At 44.4% G+C, this 24,532-nt stretch overlaps 1 protein-coding gene across 2 annotated transcripts in view; it reads left to right on the top strand.

Moving 5' to 3' along the window:
• The window catches only part of LOC128412750 (galactosylgalactosylxylosylprotein 3-beta-glucuronosyltransferase 1-like), a 65,388-nt gene that overhangs the window by 21,665 nt on the left and 19,191 nt on the right, over positions 1–24,532 (top strand). The window contains exons 2-3 of one of the 2 annotated variants that reach the window (XM_053386073.1): positions 9,694–9,793; positions 18,381–18,602. The gene's annotated coding sequence lies outside the window, so the exon portion shown is untranslated. The remainder of the gene's footprint in view (positions 1–9,693; positions 9,794–18,380; positions 18,603–24,532) is intronic. The other variant, XM_053386074.1, reaches the window with a different exon arrangement.

Here is a 24,532-nt window from a genome sequence, read left to right as displayed (position 1 = left end):
GTTGGGCTGGCGGCAGCAGCACGAGATCAGGCTTTTAAGCTCCAAGCAACAACATGTACAAGCATCTTCTCTGGAGCAGAGTGTGACTGTGAAATAAAAGTAAGTCCCCTACAAACAGACCTAGGATATGAAAGCTGTGCTCACACATATTCCCTGAGTTCATTAGTAGCACTTGGCTACATAGACAATGGTTCTTGGTATCACCCACACACACAACATTTTGGAAGCGTCTTGCATCAGGATTTGCTGTTGTGTTCCTTGCATTTGATGAAAATTACTGTTTAAATATTTAGTTTATTCTTTTGCATTTGCTGTTCAGGCAGCATTGCATGTAATTTTAGGCTCCATTTAGGTGGTTCTCATGTTTGAGAGTTGTCTGATTTTTAGACATTTGGGTTTTTGATATATGTGTGTATGAGAGGGGGGAAACATTTAAAGGAACTTGATAATTTTATTTGATTTAGTGGAAGGACTATGAGAGTGCATTATATCCTACATTTTATGATCCCATTCTTAGGGCATATACTATTTGTATATTTATAGTGCCCCTGAGAAAGGATTTGATCCAACGTGTGACAGGGCTAGAATAAATCTCATTTGAAACATCTGGACTTTCTTCCCCCTTGCAAGTGGTGCTTTCCCAGTTTTGTGGTTGGCTTGGTGCTACATGCCTTTTGGCAGTGGTGTTTCTGAATACAGCCTAATTAGCCATTTGCATCAGGACCAGGATGGCCTTTCCACTAGGTGGCTGCCTAGGACAGCACTTTATAGGGACCTGTATCTAACGCTGGAACAACCTGGTGGATGCAGAAAGGCGAAAGAACCAGGCAACAGGTAGGGAAAGTACATCAATGACAAGTCCTATGCAAACAACTTGTGCATATTTACTTTGATATAAGTTCACTAGGCTTTTCTCCCAGTTAAATGTGCATGAGATTTTGGCCCCAGTATATTACATGTGCTATTCTTTTTTTTAAAAAAAAACACCAAATAAAACAAAGGGTGATCATGAGTCCACTGAGTGCTGTAGGAGATGAAAACGAAGGTTGGAACAGGGGTGCCTTGTTAGAAATCAATAAGCCACTGTAACCAACAGAATGGGAGAAAAGGGGGAACCCAGTCTAAGAGATCCAGAATGGAAGTGTATATCCAATACATTATTATTATTATTATTATTATTATTATTATTATTATTATTATTGGGATGTGGGTGGTGCTGTGGCCTAAACCACTGAGCCTCTTGGGCTTGCCAATTGGAAGGTCGGCGGTTTGAATCCCCGTGACGGGGTGAGCTCCCGTTGCTCAGTCCCAGCTCCTGCCAACCTAGCAGTTCAAAAGCACGTCAAAGTGCAAGTAGATAAATAGGTACCACTCTGACGGGAAGGTAAACGGCGTTTCCGTGCGCTCTGCCTTCTGTCATGGTCTGTGGACAAACGCTGGCTCCCTCAGCCTGAAAGCGAGATGAGCGCCACAATCCCATAGTCACCTTTGACTGGCGTTAACCACCCAGGGGTCCTTTACCTTTTTACCTTTAGTATTATTATTATTATGTGAAGTCAAATATAAAATACATGTGAAAGTCAAATATAAAATACATGATTTGAAAGACCACAGCACCAAAAGATCTTAGACCAACATGTCCATGCTAGCCCATTTCTGAAGTCTGGTGTACTTGAGCTGCTGAAAAGATTGGGGGGAAATGGCCTTCCAGTTCTTAGGTAAAGGTACCACTGACCGTTAGGTCCAGTCATGGACAACTCTGGGTTTGTGCACTCATCTCGCTCTATAGGCCAAGGGAGCCTGTGTTTGTCTCCAGACAGCTCCAGACAGTGTGCGAACCAGAGCAGCACACTGAAATGCCGTTTACCTTCCCGCCAGAGCGGTACCTATTTATCTACTGGCACTTGATGTGCTTTCGAACTGCTAGGTGGGCAGGAGCTGGGACTGAACAACGGGAGTTCACCCCATCGTGGGGATTCGAACTGCCGACCTTCTGATCGGCAAACCCTAGGCTCTGTGGTTTAGACCACAGCGCCACCCGCGTCCCTTTCCAGTTCTTAGTGTTGAATGGTTTCTTTAAATGTAAAGGTGCATCATTGTTCCACCTGATGTGTATGTCTTTAAGGGGCCAGAGCAAGGGCCAGAGCAAAATAACGAGACCCAGCTTTACAGCTGTGAAACATAGCAGGTGCTGCTGAGTTGTATTGATTAAGCTGTGTCAGCAATTGGGTGTAGTATATAAGGAGCAGCACCTAGCTCTCTCATTACCCTGGGGGATGGGTTGGTGGTTGGGTCATGTTTGTTGATGTATTTAGTGTAAATGGAGTTTTTGTTTTTGTAATTAAAACCTTGTTTAAGTTATTTTTGAGTCCCTTTTTAATGCATGGTCTCCCCAGTAAGCTCTCTGCAGCGCTACTAAACTGCAAATAGCCAACACTTAGATGTGCACAAAATCTTCTATTCAGGCACTACCCCCAAACTACAGGATAGAAATCTTTCAGTGCAGTGCTCCAGTAAATTGAAACTATTGTTGTTTTCTCCTTCCCGCCTCCCTAAAGCTTCATTTAGCCTCTCCACCAAAAGCCAATTGCACAAACCAGGTAATAAGTGGATGTGTTCAGAATAAACCTGAGACTAGGTGAGAAGGGCTGCCTTTTGTTTACCTTCCCAAGTGTTTCCTGTGATTGTCCTAATGGTGATGAAGCATAGCTCATGCAAGAATGCTGGAAGGAAGTTCCTGGACCATGAGGTGCAACTGTGGTCTACACACATATAAAAAACACTGTGAAAATGATTTTTTTAAAAAAAGTTTTGAAAAATACATTGAATTTGGCATGGCTCAGTGCCGGCATATAGTGTCACATTTTTATATTGTACTTTACAACAGATTTAAAATGTTTTATTTACAGCTGTGTAGTTGAGTCCTGTGTTTCTAAAAAACGTGGACCTGCAATGAGGGGCAAGTGCAAATGAGCTTGCTGCAGGGGTTGGGGCTAAGATACAGGGTCTTATTAGCCAGGAACACACCTGCCTATATGACTTTTGTAATACCATAAAGAGGTATTATGGGGAGTGCTCGAGGGCAACCTCTAGCCCTCCAGATGTGGTTGGACTCTAGCTTCTATTATCCCTGACCATTAGCCATACTGGCTAGAGCTGATGGGAGCTGGCCTCCAACAGCATCTGGAGGGCCACAGATTCCCTATCCCTGGCCTAGACAATCTGTATTAGGAGGCAGCTAAAGAGGGAACGGGACGTGGGTGGCGCTGTGGGTTAAACCACAGAGCCTAGGACTTGCCGATCAGAAGGTCGGCGGTTCGAATCCCCGCGACGGGGTGAGCTCCCGTTGTTCAGTCACAGCTCCTGCCCACCTAGCAGTTCGAAATAAAATAAAGGGAAATAAAAGATCAGGCTGAATTCAAATTAAAGACCAGGCAGAATAGCTCTGTCTTACAGGCCCGACGGAAGGAGGTTAAATCCTGAAAAGGCCCTGGCCCTGGTGGAGGATAGTCTGACTTCCTTAGGCCCGGGACCTCTAAACTATGGTTATTCATGGACCTTAAGGTCCTCTGCGGGGTTTACCAGGAGAGGCGGTCCCGTAAACCCCATTGCAGGGGGTTGACCTAGGGTCCTTTCCAACTCTACAATTCTATGAGTCTATATCTATGTGTATGTGTGTGTTGTACTGACAGTTAAAAAAAATAAATTCAATGTTATCTCCATGGGGCCCTGTGGGAAAGTGGGGTTAAAATGTGCTAAATAAATGGAATTGGCACCCAGTGCCCTTATACTGCCACTGCTCCCATTGACACCCCCGTGCAGGTTGTAACAGAGTGACTATTGCCTCCTTTCCTGCCTCCTCTTGCTTTCGATGCTGCAACTTTTTCTTACCTTATAAGCAGTACATCCCCAACGTGCAGCTGAGCTCTGACACAATCCAGATAACAAGAGGACCAGTTCCGTGAATCTGCGCAGAGCCGTTCTCTGATGCGGAAAGCAGTGTGAGAAACCTGCTCATTACAGATGTGCATCTTTTGGGGGGGGGGAAGGATCTGCTTAAACAACTATCTCATTAAGTCTGCATAACAATGAAAGAGCCAGGAGAAGCCAAGCCCATGCTTAGCAGAACTCCATCTCAGTAGCTACCTCCTTGAGTCAGTGTTATCCTGTTTCTTAGGGTGATCTATGCCTGGTGACCAGCTGCTCCATCAGCCACAATCTGCTCCCATAGTCTGTAGAATGATATGGATAAACCGTAATCTCAAACAGTATGTTGAACCCGCTCTGATAAATCTGCTGTAGCTGATTTGAATGCCCTTGTTAGCCCACCTCCCCTTTGCGTAACAGGGGATGAACGTCTTTGCATACATAGCTCTCCTCACTGCAGTGCGCTGGCAGGAAAATGTACTGTGGGATTTTTTTAAGAAAAGAAATTGGTTGTGCTCCGTTGCTTTTTTCAGAATGGATGCTAAGTGTTGATTGCTGTGTTACCATTTGGTGTCCCCAGTCAAATCAAGTATTAAAAAGGTTCAAATTTGTACAAAGCATTCCATGTTTTGGGAATCTAAGCACCAGTTCATCCTCCACAGAAGAGCTGGACCACCACAATTTAGGAAGGGAGGTTGACAAGCTGGAATGTGTACAGAGGAGGGCGACCGAGATGATCAAGGGTCTGGAAATCAAGCCTTATGAGGAATGATTGAGGGAGCTGGGTATGTTTAGAGGTGGAAGAGAGGGAACTGAGGGGAGATACAATAGCCATCTTAAAATATCTCAAGGGCTGTCAGATGTTGTAAGATGGAGCAAACTTGTATTCTCCGGCTCTGGAGGGTAGAACTCAAACCAGTGGCTTCAAGTTACAAGAAAGGAGATTCTGTCTAAACATTTGGAAAAGGAGATTCTAACTAACACCAGGAAGAACTTTCTGAGAGTAAGAGATGTTCAACAGTGGAACAGTCTACCTTGGGAGGTTGTGAACTCTCCTTCCTTGGAGGCTTTTAAGCAGAGGTTGGACGGCCATCTGTCCTGGATGCTTTAGCTGAGAGTCCTTCATTGCAGGGGGTTGGACTAGATGACCCTTGGGCTCCTTCCAACTCTATGATTCTAGGTAGATAGAGGGGTGTGATCAGGGAATACTGGAAGAAGCCAGCTATCAACTACTGCAGGAGTTACCAAACTGTGAACTGCAAGTTTTCGTTCAGGTGGTCTGAAAGAAAGGAGGGTCCGCATTAAAACATCCGTATGGATTTCAATTGTATTTTTATTGCTTCTATTACCATTTGTATTTATTTTTATTGGGTTACAATTTGAGTTCTGTGGAATTCAAATTGTGAAACAGTAAAATACAATTTAAGAAATGAAAGTGGCGATAAAAAATACAATTAAAAACCACATGGAATGTAGCCCAGCACATTACAAGCTGCAGAAAAAAATCATTTAAGTGGTCCACCAAGACCCCCAAGTATTTTCCAGTGGTCCATTGTGGGAAAGGTTTGGGATCCACTGACTCCATTCCCTTGGATCTGATGGTCTATTGGCACTTTACCATTTTCCTATGACAATGCAACCTTCCATGCCACAATTTTCAGAGTTACCTGAATAAGAATGTGATCAGGCTGGATAGCTGTTTCATAAAAGCCGCCTGTGGCATGTGGAGGCATGAGCCACCAAGGCTCAAATAACCATAGACCAAACACCAGCTTTGGAACCTCGTTTTATAGCCAGTGTATCCCTTGCAGAAAGGGACATGGGTGGCACTGTGGGTTAAACCACAGAGCCTTGGGCTTGCTGATCAGAAGGTTGGCGGTTCAAATCCCTGCGACGGGGTGAGCTCCCATTGCTCGGTCCCTGCTCCTGCCAACCTAGCAGTTCGAAAGCACATCAAAGTGCAAGTAGATAAATAGGTACCACTCTGGCAGGAAGGTAAACAGTGTGTCTGTGCGCTGCTCTGGTTCGCCAGAAGTGGCTTAGTCATGCTGGCCACATTACCTAGAAGCTGTACGCCGGCTCCCTCGGCCAATAAAGCGAGATGAGAACCGCAACCCCAGAGTCAGCTGCGACTAGACCGAATAATGGTCAGGGGTCCCTTTACCTTTACTTTATCCTTTGCAGACTATGTCCTGGAAGACCAGGGTTCAAATCTCCACTCAGCCGCAAAGCTCACTGGGTGACCTTGGGCCAGTCACTGCCTCTCACCCTAGCCTACCTCACAGGATTGTTGTCAGGGTTAAATGATGGAGAGGATCACATTCACCACCTTGAGCTCCTTGGAGGAAAAGTGGGATATAAACATGACAAAGTAGATAATGAATATATATCCTGTGTATGGATTTTCCAGGACTTGTACACACACATACCCCTCAGTTGTGTATTTATGGGCTGACCTACCTCATTCTGGGGGGCACAGAAAATGTGACACATTTTTGTGACGTTACCACTTCAAGATACAGGTGGGTGGTTGGAGAATCACACAACTGTTGTGCTCCTCACAGGCACTCTCCAGCAGGTACATATGACATCTGCACAGTTGTATCTCACACAGCCCTCGCCGTTGCAACTGACGTTAACAGCAGAGGAGTAGAGACAACTGCTTTCCCCCCAGTAATAAAAACACCGCTGTGTAGCTGCTGGGGAAAACACAATATCCTGATAGCAAGCATTACTCGGCCAAAGAGATATCTGGAATGCACACAACTCTCGCTTGGTAATGACGGCATCTTTCGTTGCACAAGGAAAATACTTTAAATAGAAAAAAAATAACCCTGGGTGTTTTGAAGCAGGCAGGGGGTGAAAAGATACAGATCTATAGCAAATTCTGTTCTTGACCCCATATCACAACATTTGCTTGTTCTGAGATAGTAGGAAACTGCCTTATGCTGAGTCAGACCGTTAGTCCATCTGTGTCAGATGGCAATGGTGGTTGCTCGCGAGTAGCCAGTCAGGATTCCGACCTGTCTTTTACAGGTTTTATTATGGTGCAAAACTATTTACAGTGCAAAACCACAAGTTCATGTCTGCCTCAGTCGCTAGCAGAATCTGGGAGTGGTCGTTTCTGTGTCTTCCCCCAACAAAAGAGCTTAGTCACCCCCAGCCTTTTCCTTCCTTCCTTCTTTGTGTTTTACCCCTCTGCGCAAGGTGGGCAACGGAAGAGGCGTGCTTCCCTCCTGGCCGGCTTTGCAAGGAGTGGTACTGAGGCTGCCCCCAGCATCCTCTAGCCCTTTCCCCTCCTTAACCCTGGAGGTGAGGCTTTCCCCACCCTCAGAGGTGCGGTGCTGGGGCTCCCAGCAGCATCCTCTGGTCCCTTCCTCTCTTCCCCACCAGAGGTGTGGCTTTCCCCACCGCAGGAAGAGGAACTGCTTGGCAAGATTTTCGAAGGTTCCCTGTATCCCAACCGCCCCTCTCCCTCCCTTCCCTGTTCCGATGGCAGTCCCCTGACAATCTAGCTCAGTATGGTCTACACTGGGTGGCAACTGTTCTCTGGGATATCAGACAGGGATGGAGATGCCAGGGTTTGAAACTGGGACCTTCTACATGCTGGGCACATGATCTGCCCCTGAGCTATGGCCCTTCCCTTCCAAGTGGGATGTGGAGGGAGGAGGGTGGCAATGGGCAACAGGACGTTCCTCCTGATTTCAGGGAGCAGAAAGAAGAGCTGCTGAGCGCCACAGACACCCGAGCTGGCATGAATTATGCATCCCTTGTCTGAAGAGAGGTCAGCCTCATCAATAATGGAGGAAAGGCTCCCCGCTCTGCCTTCTGCCTGCATCTTCCAGCACCAACAACTCATGAAATCTGCATGGACTTTCTCAGGGTGTTTATGGGCTGCCGGGGGGAAGAAGCCGCAGAGCAGGAAGCAACCGGCACATCGAGCTGCGGCAAATTTCTGTGCATGTTTACAAGGCACCGAATGAGTGCGGGATTCATTTGCGCAGATCTGATTAGATCCTTTCTGGCACAGGCCCACAAATGCACACTTGCCTGTGAAATGCAGCTGACTGCAGCTCGTGCATACGGGCTTGGGACTTGCAATACTGACTCTGTTTCACCAACTGGTGACAAATTTTAAGGCAGACACATCTGTACTCACCAGCACAGTGTCCTGTTTAGTTTAAAAGAAAAAGAAAGGGAAAAAAGAGTCACTTCTCCAAGTTTTCCAGTGTTGTTGTTAAGGCCAGATGGGCAGGTTATTTGCCTGCCCTGTTATGTTTTTTTAAAAGCAGAAATACTCATGTGATGCATATCTGAATGTCAGGGCTGGGCCATGCATGGCTGGACTTGAAACCAGGCCCAGGAAGAGCCTTGCTGTCTGGCGCTAGAACTTGACTTGAGCAGGGTCTGTGCTAAACTAGGGCTGAATCTGATGTGCAGTGGGCAAAGGCCACTGATATGTTGATCAGGCCTGGACAGAAGCCCAATATCCTGTTGTTGTTCTTGTTCTTGTTCTTGTTCTTGTTCTTGTTCTGGCCAGTACAGGCCTGGCCTATACAGAGGCTGCCAATCACAGGGAGTGGTTTTCCATGGCTCTGAGGCCTGAGTATCGACAGACCTAGGCAGCTCACTAAGGATACGTCCAAACCTGGTTTGAGTCTCTGGATGCTAGAGGGTACCTCCAGACTGTCATAGCTTTGTGAGGTGGATAGTGGGAAGTTTAGGTTTTCACAATGAAAGTGGATTAAAGCATTCTGTTGCCCAAGCGCTACCAGTCCAATTATTTTTTAAAAATGTCTTTTGCGATTAGGAAAGTGGCAGGGAAAATGCACTTAGGTTGGTGTGTCACCTCCAGACTGTGGAATAACTAGACTCATATAACCAACATGCTTAAATCTTATGCATGCAGGGGTTAAGACCATAAAGTAAGCTGTCCTGCCAGACTTAGCTCACCTTGGGAGGGACTGTGCAATCAAGTCTTTGTTCCTTCGGTCTACCAGAGAAGCTCAACGCGTGAGGAGATCTGAGATGGTTGCTGCAGCTCAGACCACATGGCTTTCACAAGCCATGCTTGTGTTCCTATACCAATAATTCAGGTTCTTTCACCACAGTAACTAAGAAGAGTTTTACTGCCTGTGCAGCTTTTCTGACTTCTATATGGAAAAGCACATGAATCTGAGCTATTAAGTAAGCCATTTTTAACTTACCAAATGTGTGGTCTTTTTCTATGCTGGGGGAAGAGGGAAACTTTGGAAGGAACTCACAAGGGCATATTGTAAAGGTCTAACAGCCTGTATTTCCACGCTTTACTTTGCTGCATATTTTGTGATTTTAAATCTCTGCTGGTGTTCTCTCCCCAAAGAGTACTTGCCCCATGCATGGATCTTGACATCCAGAAACTTTCCTTTTCATATAACTGTTTTTTCCTTGCCAACCAACACAGACCTCATATGGGGGTCCCTCCTATGTTTGAGATCCTTCCCAATGCCATTTCCACCACTGGAATGAGCACATAGCAGAAAGTCCACCCCCAACCTCACCTACTGTCTCAAGCAGCCTAATACACTTGAGTGCAGATCTTCCAGTCATCATTAAGGGTCATAGATTTAAACTCTCCCTTTGAAAGACACAGATTGCACCATTTTTAAGGAAAGAAAACATGTTTTATCTTTCTGCAATTAAATACTCTGTGGCACAAATAAATAATTGGTTTTCATGAGCATGGCAAAACTTTTATTAAACTTCCTTCCTCTTTTCTTCTCCTAGGTTTGGTTTGGTTTTCGTTAGAGGGATGTAGGAAGATTAGAAAAGCTGGCCTCCAGTGTATTCCTGGACTGCAGTTCCTGCCTATCAGTTTGCATTAAAGGTAACGTAAGGGGCACCAGATATTTGTGTGAATCTCACCAACCAAAAAACTTCAAATTCCCTTCCAGACTCCACACAGATCTGCACACCAACCACATGCCTGGTGCATAGAGAAAAGGGCCTTAATCCCACTCTTGAAATTAATGTTCCTATTTCTTTCTTGGCATCATCACACACCTGGTTACAAATATGTGATAAAGCATTTACAGCCTGACCCAGATTCACTGCCCTCTGAGAGCAAAGCGAGATGTTTGTTTGATATAAAACATACAGCTGTGTGTTAAGTTTGAACTTTAATCAGAGGGGTGTGTACTTAAGCATGTGCTTGTGTGTGATCCTTTCAGGGAAGGTTTAATGCAGAGAAGGGAGGGTTGTTTCTTGCTTTCATAGTGTGATCAGAGCCAAAATCACTTTCTACGTACAGATAGAAAGGTGCTTTTTTCCCTCCCTAAGATCGCATATCTCTGTCGGGATTCAAGCAAGCAGAGCCTCCGGCTCTTAGGAATTTGGCCACCCTCCAGGTGCCCGGCTTGAATCCTTGTTTACCTCCCCTGCCAGCGCCTGCCGGCAAGATCAAGGGAGGTCTCTTCGGCGATCCTCCTCAACGTGAAGGAGAACACACCACTCCTCCCCCACTCCTCTCCCAGGGAGGGGGAAAGAGACAGACAGAAATATATTTACATGTCTTTATTCCTGTCTTTCACCAGTACAGAGAAAACATGTCTGCACACTCTGCTTCCCACTGCAGAGAGAGTATAAACTCCACCCATGTACTTCCAGTACAGGGTCATGTGCTGCTCTGAGGTAACATCCGGCTCTCAGAGCACTTTACAGACAGTCCCAGTTTCCCACGGTACAATCCGATAACATCAGTTTCCTGTTTACCATTCCAGCCACCTGGTGCTTGCTTCTGCATTGCTCCTTTTTCGTAACATCCTCCCCCAAAAGAATCAATGCGTGTTGCAGCAAGCAAAGCATGATCCAGAGAAGAAAACAAACAGTTGTTATACACATAACACTCCCCTGTTGTTTCAGTTCCACCCTTGGAACTCCCCGCCACTGGTTTCCCCAGTGTACCTCTCTGGTTGTCTGGTTTCCAAGGAATGAGTGCATCTGCATTACCTTGGCTAGCAACTCTCTGTTGTGTCTTTGTCTCTGACTTAGACACAGCTCCAACCTGTCCTCGGTTGTTTACAACAGCAACACATGCAACAGCTAAGTTAGCAAGCTCTTTTGAGTACCTCTTGGGTGGTTGACCCTTTGTAACTCTCTCAGACCTACGTATGAGGTGCTGATCCTCTCTGCTCACTGGTCCAGTCTCAGGACTCTTTGGAGAACTAGTTCCAATGGTAAACAGTGGTTCATCCTTCAGTTGTGAAGGCCTATCTATTGTGTGAGATTTCCTCTCAATGACTGTGACAACTGAGCTCTCCGAGCTATCAGTGTCATCACTTTCTGTACAGCTGAAATCAGTGAAATCATCATCATCTGAATCGTCATCAGTGGGAAACGTGTGTACTATCACTCTCTCCTGTTCAGGAGCACTCTCTAGAAATTTTGTGAGAATCACCTGACCAGATTCAGACAAAATTACTCTGTAGAGACCCTTTTCATACCCCACAAAAATGCCTCTGGCATTCTTTACTCCACCTGGAGCTTCTGTTCTCACATGAGACCCAAAAACCTTGAAATGGGCAACAGAAGGTTTTCTGTGGAACAGTTTCTCAAAAGGAGAACTTCCCAACTCTTTTGAAACCTTTCTCATTTTCGTATAACAGAACGACATTAGAGACTCGGCCCAGTACTCATGTGGCAGATGTGAACTTAGCAATTGCGCTTCCATCCCCTTTTGCAATTCTCTGTTCACCCGTACACAGACACCCCTGTTCCACGCTTCCGCTGAAACAGAAACCTTGTGTCTTATTCCCTTCTTCTGCAGGAACCTTTGGAAATCCTGTAAAAGAAAAATCTGCTTCTCATCTGTGAATAGACAATCAATGTTAGCATCATGCATACTCTTAACTTTGTCACAAAACTCCTGAAACCTTTCTAAGGCTTCCTGTGGCTTTCTCAACACATAAACCCAGACATAGTTAGAGAAATGATCCACACACACAAGATAATATCTTGCATTGCCTCTAGATGGTTCTAGAGGACCAATCACATCAGCATACACCCGCTGAAATGCTCTGTTGACTCCGGTCTTCTTCTTGCTCACACCTGCAAGAGAAACTAGGTTAGACACAGATGAATTACATTTCATGTAATCACTTTGTGCAAAAGTCAACAAATAAAGTCCATCCTTCTGTTTGGCAGAAAGATATAACTCTCCATCTTTGTAGATCTCGCAGCTCTCAGCATCGTAGGACAGTTTCAGTCCTCTCTTTGCAATCTGCGAAACACTCAGCAGATTGAACTTCAATTCAGGAACCAAGTAAACATTGTTTATTGTCAAGTCCAGACTCTTTAGATAGACAGTCCCCACGCCGGCGGCTTCCAGCTCCTGACCGTTGGCCTGTTTCACAGCGAAGCTTTGCTTCTTAAACGATGAAAAGAGTCCTCTGTGTGGGGACATATGAACCGTCGCTGCAGTGTCAATAATAAACGCGTTCCCAACATCTGGCGTGGTTCCCTTCGCCATCAAAGCCTTTCCAGGTTTCACCATAGGCTTGGTACGACCTTTGCCTGATGCCTCAGGCTTTGCTGAGCGGCCCTTCGCTCCTTTTGGCTGACGTGGCTTCTTGCAGTTCCGCTGAAGATGCCCAGCCTGTCCGCAACTGTAACACTGGACAACGTTCAAAGCTACAGCTTCCTTTCCAGTAGCCTCATCGGTGGGGGAATTAGAACTCCGTTCCTCCCTCCCCCTGTCCTTTACTTCCAGTGCAGCATGCCGGCTGTGTTCATCTAGAACCACGGCACTCAGGGGCACTCCCCCCTTCTTGGCATCCATGCTGAATCCAAGGGTCAGTTTGCACTCAATCTCAAGCCAGCTTTCACTTTTCAAGCCAGTAAAACTCCAAAAGTCTTTGTTTACTGCTTCACTGGCAGGCAAACCCTTTGGGCTATTTTTTTCAAAACCCTTGCACAGCTGCGCAGATACACTTTCGATTTCCCAGGCTCTTTTTAGGCCATTCAGTAACTGGCAGACGTTGCCTAGCAACCTGCTCAGGACGGAACTCCTTATCTCACCACAGGAATTCCTGGTATGCAAGCTTGCCTTCAGAGCTTGTTTTTCAAACGCCGCTCTTGTGAACCAGAAATAAATCTTTCTGCGTTCATTCTCTCTCCCCCAAAATGCAGCATACCTTTTCTTGGGGCTCCGTTGCCTTGAAACACACTCCTCTCGGTGTCCAGCTGTCTGTTTCAGCTTTCTGGCTGCAGGCAGACGCTTTTCTTTATCTCCTTAGGTGCAGAGGATGGCAACGATTCATCGACCTCTCACCTCTCATGCAGATTCTCATAGATCAGATAACCATCGGTCTGCTACCAGTTGTCGGGATTCAAGCAAGCAGAGCCTCCGGCTCTTAGGAATTTGGCCACCCTCCAGGTGCCCGGCTTGAATCCTTGTTTACCTCCCCTGCCAGCGCCTGCCGGCAAGATCAAGGGAGGTCTCTTCGGCGATCCTCCTCAACGTGAAGGAGAACACACCACTCCTCCCCCACTCCTCTCCCAGGGAGGGGGAAAGAGACAGACAGAAATATATTTACATGTCTTTATTCCTGTCTTTCACCAGTACAGAGAAAACATGTCTGCACACTCTGCTTCCCACTGCAGAGAGAGTATAAACTCCACCCATGTACTTCCAGTACAGGGTCATGTGCTGCTCTGAGGTAACATCCGGCTCTCAGAGCACTTTACAGACAGTCCCAGTTTCCCACGGTACAATCCGATAACATCAGTTTCCTGTTTACCATTCCAGCCACCTGGTGCTTGCTTCTGCATTGCTCCTTTTTCGTAACAATCTCCCCCCAAAAAATCCTGGGAACTGTAGTTTGTTAAGGGTGCTGGGAATTGTAGCTCTTTAGGGTGTAGTTCTCAGGATTATTTGGGGGAAAGCCACATGCTTTAAAAGTATGAGGTGAATTTGACCTAAGCGTTGTAGTTACACTGGTGAGAGGTGATTTTGGCTCCATTCACCCTGGGGAAGAAAGAGAGAGGCTCATATATATGTCCATATTTGAATGATCCAGTTTGGGAACTTTGCCTGCCACAGCAAAGACTGGGCCATCCAAATGTGTTTTTTGCATTAGGATGTCTTCCATTGCTGTTAAGGGGATGTTTCTTTCCAGTATAAATACTATGCGCAAGGGCCTAATCCAGATAAGCAGCAGTTGGAGGTTTAAAGCCCCTTTCCTTCTCATCGCCACCATCAGAGCGTCCATCCCAGTCATCTCCCCCTGTATGGGCCAATTTCATATACGCAGCTAGAATGGAAATAGCTAGCAGTTGGACAGCAACCCAGCTGCCAAGGCCTACTCACCGGAGCCAGTGATTACAGAAACTGGCTTTGTTTTTGTTTGCTTGTTTTGTTTTTTTAAAAAATATAAATCTTTATTAGTTTAAAATACAATCATACAGTAAAGGTAAGTATAACAAAATTTAGCACAAAAAAGAAGAAGAAAAAGAATTCGTCACCTCAAAAAGGTCGAAGAAAGGTTTAAAGGTGACAAAAAAAGAAAAAAAGACAATTAAAAGAACCACATATTTACCGTATTTTTCGCCCCATAGGACGCACTTTTCCCCCTCCAAAAATGAAGGGGAAATGTGTGTGCGTCCTATGGGGCGAATGTAGGCTTTCGCTGAAGCCTGGAGAGCGAGAGGGGTCAGTGCGCACCGACCCCTCTCGCTCTCCAGGCTTCGCGCAGATCTCTGCAAGTCGTGGGAGCCCACGCCGGGCTCCCACGGCTTGCGGAGAGTTGCCTGCATGCCGAAGGATGGGCTCACTGAGCTCAGCCCGCCCAGACTTCGCACAGCTCTCCATAAGGCGCGGGAGCCCTGCGCTGGGCTCCTGCGCCTTGCGGAGAGTTGCCTGCATGCCAAGGCTGGGCGCGCTGAGCTCCCACGGCTTGCGGAGAGTTGCCTGTTCTGGGGGCTGGGGTCGGGGGAAGCTCGGGCTTCCCCCGCCCCAGCCCCGTGCCTGGGGGGGAAATAATTTTTCCCCCTTTATTTCCCCCCCCCCCAAAAAAACTAGGTGCGCCTTATGGGACGGTGCGTCCTATAGGGCGAAAAATACGGTGTGTAACATCATGTCTTATCCAATAAAGTTTTTATAGAAACCAGCTTTGAGGGACAAACTAACAAATATATGTAGCCAATTGTGTCACATGGCCATATTTCTTTATGGAGAGATAATCCCTTGTATACAGGTTGTCACACCCTTTACCTTTGCAGCTGGTTAAAATTAATTGCTCCATAATTTGAGTATCATACTTAACTGTTCAAAACGAACCTGCCGAGTGTAGCATGTGAAATGGAAGGTTGTGCTCTGTGCTTTTTCTTGGGGCTCCACGTAGATGGATATGCAAATCTGCTTCCTACGGAGAGATTTTGCTTGTAAAGATATGGGCAGATATGTGTAGAATGACAGATCTAAAGCATGCTTGTTCACACTGTCAACAATCTTTGAATGGCTGCTAATTCCAAGAGTCTCCTCCTTCTCCTCCTCCTCCTCCTCCTCCTCCTCCTCCTCTTCTTCACATACAAAATTATATTCATTTCACTTCTTTGACTTGAAACCAATACTTGCTTTCCTTGGATACAGGGATGGGAATCTGTGGTCTGCCAAATGATGGTGGACTCCAGTCAACTCCCATCAGCCCCAGACAGCTTGTCCACTGGGCTGGGATGATGGGAGATGTTGGCCAACACATCTGGAGGACTACAGGTTCCCCATGCTTATTTAGCCAATCCTTCTGACTCATAACCCCCACCCACAATTATTAGCTGGTTGCGTAGATGACAGGAACACTTAAGTTAAAGGGGAAGCATCTGTTTCAAAGGCTGCGTCTCAAACTTTTAATTATGAAGCTCTCCTTTAGATATCTCTATATAAAAGGAAAACGGATGATGGATGGCTGAAATTAAAGCGAGACGTGTATAATTGGAAATCGGCTCAAGGATCTTAGGCAGCATATTGAAGGCATCCATCATTCGGCCAGTGAATGTTGTTATAGGTGGTTAGGAATGAAGTTCTGAAGCAGGCATTAACAGATATGGGAGCTGAGAAGAGGAAACCTCAGAAAAGAAGAAAGGTGATGAAAGGGAATAGGGAGTGATGAGAGCTCATTTCTGATCCTAGCTTTCAGAGGCCCTTCCAACATTTACAAGCTTCATTTAAACTATTAATACTAGTGTATAGGCAAATGTCATGCACATCTGCCCCATTTTTGTCTCTTTTTGGTGATGTAGTTCACATTTTTTGACTCTGTGTAAGTGGCCACCCAGATGTAACCAATTGTGACTACCTGACCAGTATACTTGGGTGATGTGTTTCCAAACACTGGTTTGTTCATCCTTTGAGTCCTGTAGCTGTACTTTTGAAATCATAGTTTTTAGAGCAGCATTTAGAATGTGAAACGTCAAAAAAAGCAGCCGCTGGTTGCTGTTATTTCATTGCTCCTGAGCAAAGCCCTCTAGAAAGTGTCTAGTGCATTCAGACATTACAAATCTGACACCGTGTTAATTAAAGGGATGTTGCCATGTGAGCACGTGTCTCAGTGATATGGGTCTTTGCAAGAAAAAGTAAAGGGACTGGGTGAAAATGTTGTGTTAACTACTTTTTTCTATGCATGTGTTGTATTCAGAATCCAAAATATGATTTGAAACAAGTTATCCAGGCTGGCTCGTTTAAATCTGTTTGTGTTTGTCCCTTGATACAGTTGGAACAGGAAGTAGTTCATCATCATTATGTGTCATGAATGCATCATCCCACTCCTTTCCATAATTAATCTGGGAATCTGTTTTAAACACAACTGCTTTCGCTGCTCACTATTAACCGTTTTGCCCTCTGCTTCTAGTAATGAGAACAAGTTACATCATTGTTCGGATTTCTTTTGTCCCTGGTATATTTAAATACACACTCACAATAGCATTTTCCCCTGCCAGCTGTGGATCTTTTCCTGTTGCATATAGTTCTTTAGTCATTCTCTACGTCTCCCAGTGCCTAATTTGCATTAATTGTTTTCCATTCATCTGTTTTTATTATATGTCACTGCCCTTCACAGTTCTTCTAAACTCCTAACAAAAGTTGCTTGAGTTTTTGCAGAACGCCATTAACTCTCAAAACTTCTCATGGCATTTTTCCATTCCCAGGTTTTTAAGTGGAATATTAGGGGCGGTACAGCACAAGCACACACTGGGCACCCAGAGCTGACCTGAAGGTGTATAACATTATGAATGGAGAGAGATGTTTTTCTCCCTCTCTGTAACACTAAAACCCAATGAAGCTGAATGCTGAAAGATTGACAGCAGACAAAATAAGTATTTCTTCACACAGTGCATCGTTTAACTATGGAATTCATTCCCACAAGAAGTAGTAATAATGCCCACCAACTTCCAGAGCTTGAAAATGGGGTTAGACAAATTCATGGGGAATAAGCCTAACAATGGATACCAGTCATGATGGCTTTGTGCTGTCTTCAGTGTCAGAGGCAGTGTGCCTCTGAATACAAGTTGCTAGGCATAACAAGTGGGGGGGGAGTGTTTGTCCTCCTATCCTGCTTGTGGAGTTTCCATAGGCATCTGGTTGTCTGCTGTGAGAACAGGATGCTGGACTAGATAGGCCTTTGGTCTGATCTAGTAGGACGACCCTTATATACGTGAGGTGTGAGCGCATGCTGGCAAAGGTGTGTCGTCATGGCGAAAGTGCTCTCCTTCCCATTCAGAACATTCCCTTTTTATACGATGGGGTAAAATGGCAAAATTATTGACATCAATTGGAGCACTAGACTGATGATGACTGCTTGGTCTTTCTCAAATGTCACTGTAAACTTTGGAAAGAACACTAATTAAACACTGGAAGGAAGACTAGCTGTGCACATGTAAAGTGAAGATTGGACTCGTGGTGAAGAACAAACTGAATGTGAGTCAGCTATGCGACACTCCAGCACAAAAGGCCAGTTCAATTCTGGTTTATGGAAACATTCTACCCAAGGCTCAAGCAGGAATAATATGTTTTATGCTGCACTGGCAAGGCCTCATGTAGATTACTAGGAACATCACAGTTCCAGGAGCATGTTGCTAAATCAGAAAAGATTCAGAGCTCAAGTGAAACCTGTCATCTGAGGAAAGGCTTGAAGCACCTATGTATGTACTCAGCCTAGAGAGAACAAAATAGAGCTATTTTTTAAAAAAAATATCCAACCCTTTAGCAACAGTTTTTGTTTTTTTTAAAGCAGTGACGTAATTGACTTTGTAAACGTATGGCTGTAGCACAGGGACTCTTGAAGATGCCTAGTAAGTATGTGAATCAGCTTTTCAAATGAAATACTTGTAGTTGTGCTTTTCGTATCAGGAACGGCCACGGTCGTATTTCTTCCAAGCAGGTGAGAAACTTTGCTTTGTGACTAATGAGGTCTGTGTCTGCTTAGGCCTCCAGAGAAAGCACCGTCCCCCCCTGACAGACAGGAATGTGGAAGAAGGCCTGCAAGGAAGTGCCAAATGTATACACTCTGCACCTGAGGAGCATCTCAGAGGGCACCAACTCCTGGCAGATCCCAGGAAGGCCAGGGGGCTAAACAAACCTGCCAGCTAGACTCTCTTCCTCAAAGCCATTGGTGTCAAGGCATGCCCTCTGTTGTGACAGATAACTGGTGAGTCATTTTGCAGCATGGCTGATGAGGTGTGCTCGCCTAGCAAGGGAAGGAATGCCGTTATTATGAATAGGGTTTTCTCCTAAATTTCAAAACTGTCAGCAGTTACATATTGCAGGCAGGGACAGGAGAATCACAGCTCTGACTCAGGGGTGGGATACCTGCGGTCCCTGAAATGTTCCTGGACTCCTGTCAGCCTTGATCAGCAAAACTGCGATCCTAGAGAGGGATTGGAAATGGCTGACAGGATTATGACATAGCTATTCTGTTCCTGCCTATCAACCTGCTCTTGCAGCTACTGCTTCCAGTGTTCTGCTTTTGCTGGCTAACTTGAAAGTATTTCATAAAACACCAAACAAACTTGGCACACTGCTGAAACTGTTTTTGTTCCTCTACCCGGAACTAGGTAATTGAATGTAATTATGAGACTGATTATGGAAGATGTCCGTTGCTTGTTTGCACGTAGAGCTGACAGTTCGTTAGACTTGCTGGGTTCTTTCCATCAGGGCCTTTTGGCACCTTTATGACAGGCAAAACTGCTGCCACATCTGAGCCTTTTTCTAGAGTGGGAATTCAGTTAAGGGAAAAGCTTCACCCGCTGAAGTTTTGCCTCTTGCTCAGGTGTCAATAGCATTAGTACAGAAGAAAGAAGATGGGGATCCTATGCTTTCAGTGTTTGAAGAAAAAGATGGTCCAGCATAGTAACTTCTTTGGAGATCCATATCTCTAAAGAGATCCATATTTTTAAAAACAAATATTGTTTAATTTATGTGTGTACACACACACAGAGAGAGAGAGGCAATTAGCTGCAATCCTGGCATATTTACTCAGAACTAAGGATCAGACCATAAGAGTGCTGATTTATTAAACATGTTTTCCCTGGTTCAGCTGCAACAGAGTGGCAATGGTTCACTTTTTACACTCATGGGACTGTCTAGGAGTGTGGAGTCAAACCTGTTCCTCTCCCCAAGCTCCATTGTTTTCAACATTTGCTCCCTGTCAGGATGTACTTTGTATGGATGCATTATCACATCCCAGTAGCTAAGGAAACAATGATTTTTCTGGCAAAATCCACAAGAGAATATGGCCTTCAAGCTAAAAAAGATTCCCCACCCATTTTCCGTTAGTTCATGCTTGAATTTCAGTTCATGAATTAAGACCAATATTTGTTTCATTTTCATGTCTCTTGCCTGATTAAAATATTGACCAGTTTGTTTGTTTGTTTTTGGCAGAAATGGATGAAGTTTTCAGGCATTTCTAAGAGGATGAATTCTGCCAAAATACATCTGCAGTGCTTTACCTGCCAGGGCAGCATTTACAGTTTGGAGGTGGTTTTAAAAAGAGTTACCGTAACTTAATTCCCCTATTGTTTTGTGGGCAATAGGTGTGAAAATAATTGTGTGTGAAAATAATACATATCAGACAGGTGTCCCAAAGCAAGAAAGCTGCCATAATTCAAAAGGACTGGTGCAGGGGTTTTTGTGCTGGGTACTTTTTAAAGTTGATTTTCTTGAGGAGAACTAAAAGGGAGTCATTCCCCCATCCCTGACATTTTGCAGGCAACAATTTTGCATGAAAATGGCATGCATGGTAGAGTTGCCTTTAGGAAAGTAACTTACAAAATACCAGAAAGACAGGTGCATAGGCTATAAGTTATAAGGAAAGGAAAAACAGCTTCAGGCTTGTTTGATGCTCAGTTGGCACTAAAAGCCACAGAAACTTAAGTGCAGAGTTGATTTAATGGGAGTGGATGTGTGGCATTGGCAAAGGCAGAAGGAGTTAAATGCCCAGCATTTTCCAAGTAAGCAAGCATCAGTAGCAGAACTAGCAAAAGCGCAGAGCAGATCAAGGTGATGCATTGCTGTGATTGGAAAACACTGGTAAGATTATTCCCTCTGATTATCATTATTTTTCATTTCTATTTATAAATAGGGGGAAATCTCAAAGTTGTTTACAAGCCTACATTAAAACATCAAATAGAACATTAAAAAATAAAGCAGAACTTCTTACAGAAGAGGTTCAAATATAAAATATATATACTCAGTGATCTTGGACCGGTTGGTTGGTGTTAGGATATTTCCGTTCCACCTTAAAAGGGAGCAGGATGTTTGTGGCGCTGATAATGCCAAGGTTGCAGGTTCGATCCCCGTATGGGACAGCTGTGTATACCTGCATTGCTGGGCGTTGGAATAGACGATCCTCAAGGTCCCTTCCAACTCCAGAATTCTATGATTGTATGAAAACAACGTAATTAACAAGAAAATAGAATGCTATCTAAAAGATTTCAAAATAAAACATTATGGAAGAAGGTCAAATACAGAATACACATTTAACACAGCAAAATTAAGACAAAATATTTTCTTAGACATTTCAAAATGAAACATTACTAAAGGAGGTCAGGTATAGAATGCACATTTAAAGTGGCATAATTAGCAAGAAAATGAAGTATTATCTTAAACGTAAAATGTAGCTGCTGCTGCCAATGGTGGCTCATTTCAGGGGGCTGCCACTGGAGTTTGGACTTGGTGGTCTGGGGGCTCACTTAGCAACTGGGTGGCAGGCACAGCTAGCAGGTACTTCAAATCTGAGAGCCAAGAGAATGGCTCCAAAATCAATGGCTCTCATCCCACCCTCTCCGTCACCTCTGCAGAGTTTTCCGCATATGGCGAAGTTGGGAGGAAAGAATTCACTTTTAGCCTTTTGCCTGAATATCCAAAGCATTCCAAATCACTTTGGTTGCCCCAGCTTCACTTCAGGGGGCACTTTGGAAAGACCCCATTCTGGTTCAGACAAGAATCTTTCCCAAAGCAGCTTCAGCTCAGGATTCAGGGTTTGTCCGAATCTGATGCGCATCCCTAATATCTATGACAAACTCACTTCCGGTCTCAGAGCCTGCAGAGGCAAAATGTATTAAGGCAGCTGTTAAAGTGTGGGACTAACTACTGAAATAATTCCCAAGTATTTCTTGATAGAGTGAATGCCACAGAAAGCTGAATGTAAAAGTTGACAGTTCTGTGTGAGTGCCTGTCTCAGGTTTCTTGCAGATAATAGCAGAAAATCCAGCTGGGGTTTTGCAAAAAACATCTGAAAGTGCTAGGATTTCACAAAAATAAAAAAACTATGTTGTCGCCTGCAAGTTCTTATACCTAGCAACATCATTCTCGTCACCATTATTTAGCAATATTATAAATTGCCTCTTTTTTTCTATGTATTGTACAAAGCTTACAAAATAAGACTCTGCCTACTCTTGGGCTTACAGTCTAACAGACATTATACAAAAGGAATACAGAGTGAAGGAAGGGGGTGGAGAAGCACTGGAACAGCTGCACCTTCTCAGCCAGTGGATGGTGCCAGGCTTTCTGAAAGGCAAGAGGTGTTAGCAGACCTTGCAGCTTGGGTGGATTAGATTAGAATAATCAGTATGTGGAATTCAAAGGTTTTATTCATGCAGGAACTATTTACAGGATGCATGGAGATAGAAGGGAAGAAATAGAAGACAGAACAGTAAACAAAATGATTCAGCTTTTAGGAGTGGAGTTAACTTACAGAGCTACCAACAAATGCTGACTAGATTGCTACACAAACAGGGGCCCCTGCATTAACAAGAAGCTTAAGAGAAGGAAATGCATTTACTTTCCTTCAACAATAGAGTGCATCCTCCATGGAAAATCCAGTGAAGTTCCCCTTCAGTTCTGCAATCCTAGAGTAACTGACAATTGGAGCAGATTGTTCTTTCTGGCAAGAAAACAAATTCATTGCAACTGTTGCTTCTTTGGCCAATGGATGGAACCCAGTTACAAACCCTTACCAAAATGTGAAATCTCTTGCAAGTAAAAATTATATACAATATTCAGGTTTTTCTTTTTATCTTTGTCTGGACTACATATGTAAGAGCTTACTACTTCAAGGGGCAAATGAAGAAATTATCATGTGCAGGATAAGGATAAGAGTCACTTTGCATAAACAAACTCTATGGAGAATTGGACTGAAACTGTAGTCTCATTTTACAAGGTGTATCTCTGAACCCACGTACACGCCTACCACACATGCGTCTTCAGCATACAGCTCTGAGAGGACTGGAATATTTTGCATGGAGTCAGTACATGCCTCCATTTAAAATGGTGTACACCTTTCACCCTTATGCTCAAAGACTTTTGTACACCAGAATGTAAATAAAGATTGGTTTATTACAGGGGTCAGCAAACTTTTTCAGCAGGGGGCCGGTCCACTGTCCCTCAGACCTTGTGGCGGGCCGGACTATATTGGGGGTGTGAACAAATTCCTATGCCCCACAAATAACCCAGAGATGCATTTTAAATAAAAGGACACATTCTACTCATGTAAAAACACTCTGATTCCCAGACTGTCCGTGGGCCGATTTTAGAAGGCGATTGGACCAGATCCGGCCCCCGTGCCTTCGTTTCCCTACCCATGGTTTATTACATGGAAATGAAACATATAGAGTATATAGCCTTCAGTCATCAAGGTTACACATATGCAGGCAGCAATACAATCATTAAATATTCACACCTTAGGTGCAAAGAGTAAAGAGTCATTTGCTACTAAAAAACCTAGAAAGAATGATCTCAGGAATATGCCTTCGCTAAGTAGAATAGAAAACCAGGTATGTGGGGATATAGCAGAACTTGGAGCAAACAGAGCACATTGTCAGGGATAGAAATCTCTCTCTCTCTCTCTCTCTCTCACACACACACACACACAAACATATGAGAAAATTTTCAGTGGACAAATAAAGTAAAAGAAAGGGAAAAAGGAAAACAAAAAGGTGCTTTAAACCGTAATACAATACAGCTGTACAATACAACTAACGATGAATTTGTGAAATGATTAAGTGGGCACAAGGTGTGGGTCACAATATTGATTATGAATTATGGGGAAAGTTGTGGGAAATAAATAGGAATTTCATGACATGTTTTGCAATAAAAGAAAATATGATGAAAATGACCCACAGATGGTATATAACACCCACAAGATTGGCGAAAATGTATAAAAAAAGAAAAAGGTATATGTTGGAAGTGTAATGAAAATGAGGGATTTTTTTCCACATGTGGTGGTCCTGTAAAGTAATTAAGGAATATTGAGAAACTATATATAATGAATTTTTAAAAGATAATTAAGAAAACTTTCCCCACCTGTGATTTTCCTCCTGGGGATGGTAACAACGGAGGTCCCCAGAAAACACTATACGCCAATGCCGCAGCTAGAACCTTGTCGGCACAAAGGTGGAGAACAAGTATAGTACCCACTAAGGAGGAACTGCTGTGTGAAATGCTTCAGTATGCCAAACTGGCTGGTCTGACGTACAGGATAAGAGGAAATGAGTATAAGTAAAAAAGGAGGAATTGATAATGTTTATTGAATATTTTAAGAACCAGTATAAACGAATACATAGCTTAGCAGAACTTTAGTAAATCTAGCAGAGTTGAAATAGAGTTTTTAATAGATAAGAAATTGGATGATTAAAAAGATGTGGATTACGCAGAGTAGTAGAAAAGCAAAGGAACCAGGATAAGGGTGGAAGGGAACCCATATGGTATATGTATACATGCTGTATTTGGTACGAAGTAGTAAGTGGAACAGGGAGAGGGAGGGAAGGGGCTAAGTATGCTCCCTGTTCCTGTTTTTAAAAATGCAAATGAAATAATAAATGGGGGGGGGACTGTAATACAATACGGTATTTAGGTATATACCGTATTTTTCGCATCGGCCCATAGGGCGCACCTAGTTTTGGGGGGGGGATAAAGAAAAAAAATATTTTCCCCCCCAGGCGCGGGGCTGGGGCGGGGGAAGCCCGACCTTCCCCCGACCCCAGCCCCCAGAACAGGCTGTTATCCGCAAGCCTTGGGAGCCCGGCGGGAACTCCCGCCGGTCTCCCCAGGCTTGCAGATATCTGCCCGAAGCCCGGGGTG

Source organism: Podarcis raffonei, chromosome 4 (genome assembly GCF_027172205.1).
Source record: "Podarcis raffonei isolate rPodRaf1 chromosome 4, rPodRaf1.pri, whole genome shotgun sequence".
Classification (NCBI taxonomy): Eukaryota; Metazoa; Chordata; class Lepidosauria; order Squamata; family Lacertidae; genus Podarcis; species Podarcis raffonei.
Note: the sequence above shows the minus strand (reverse complement) of the source record. Positions and strands in the feature narration are given on the sequence as shown.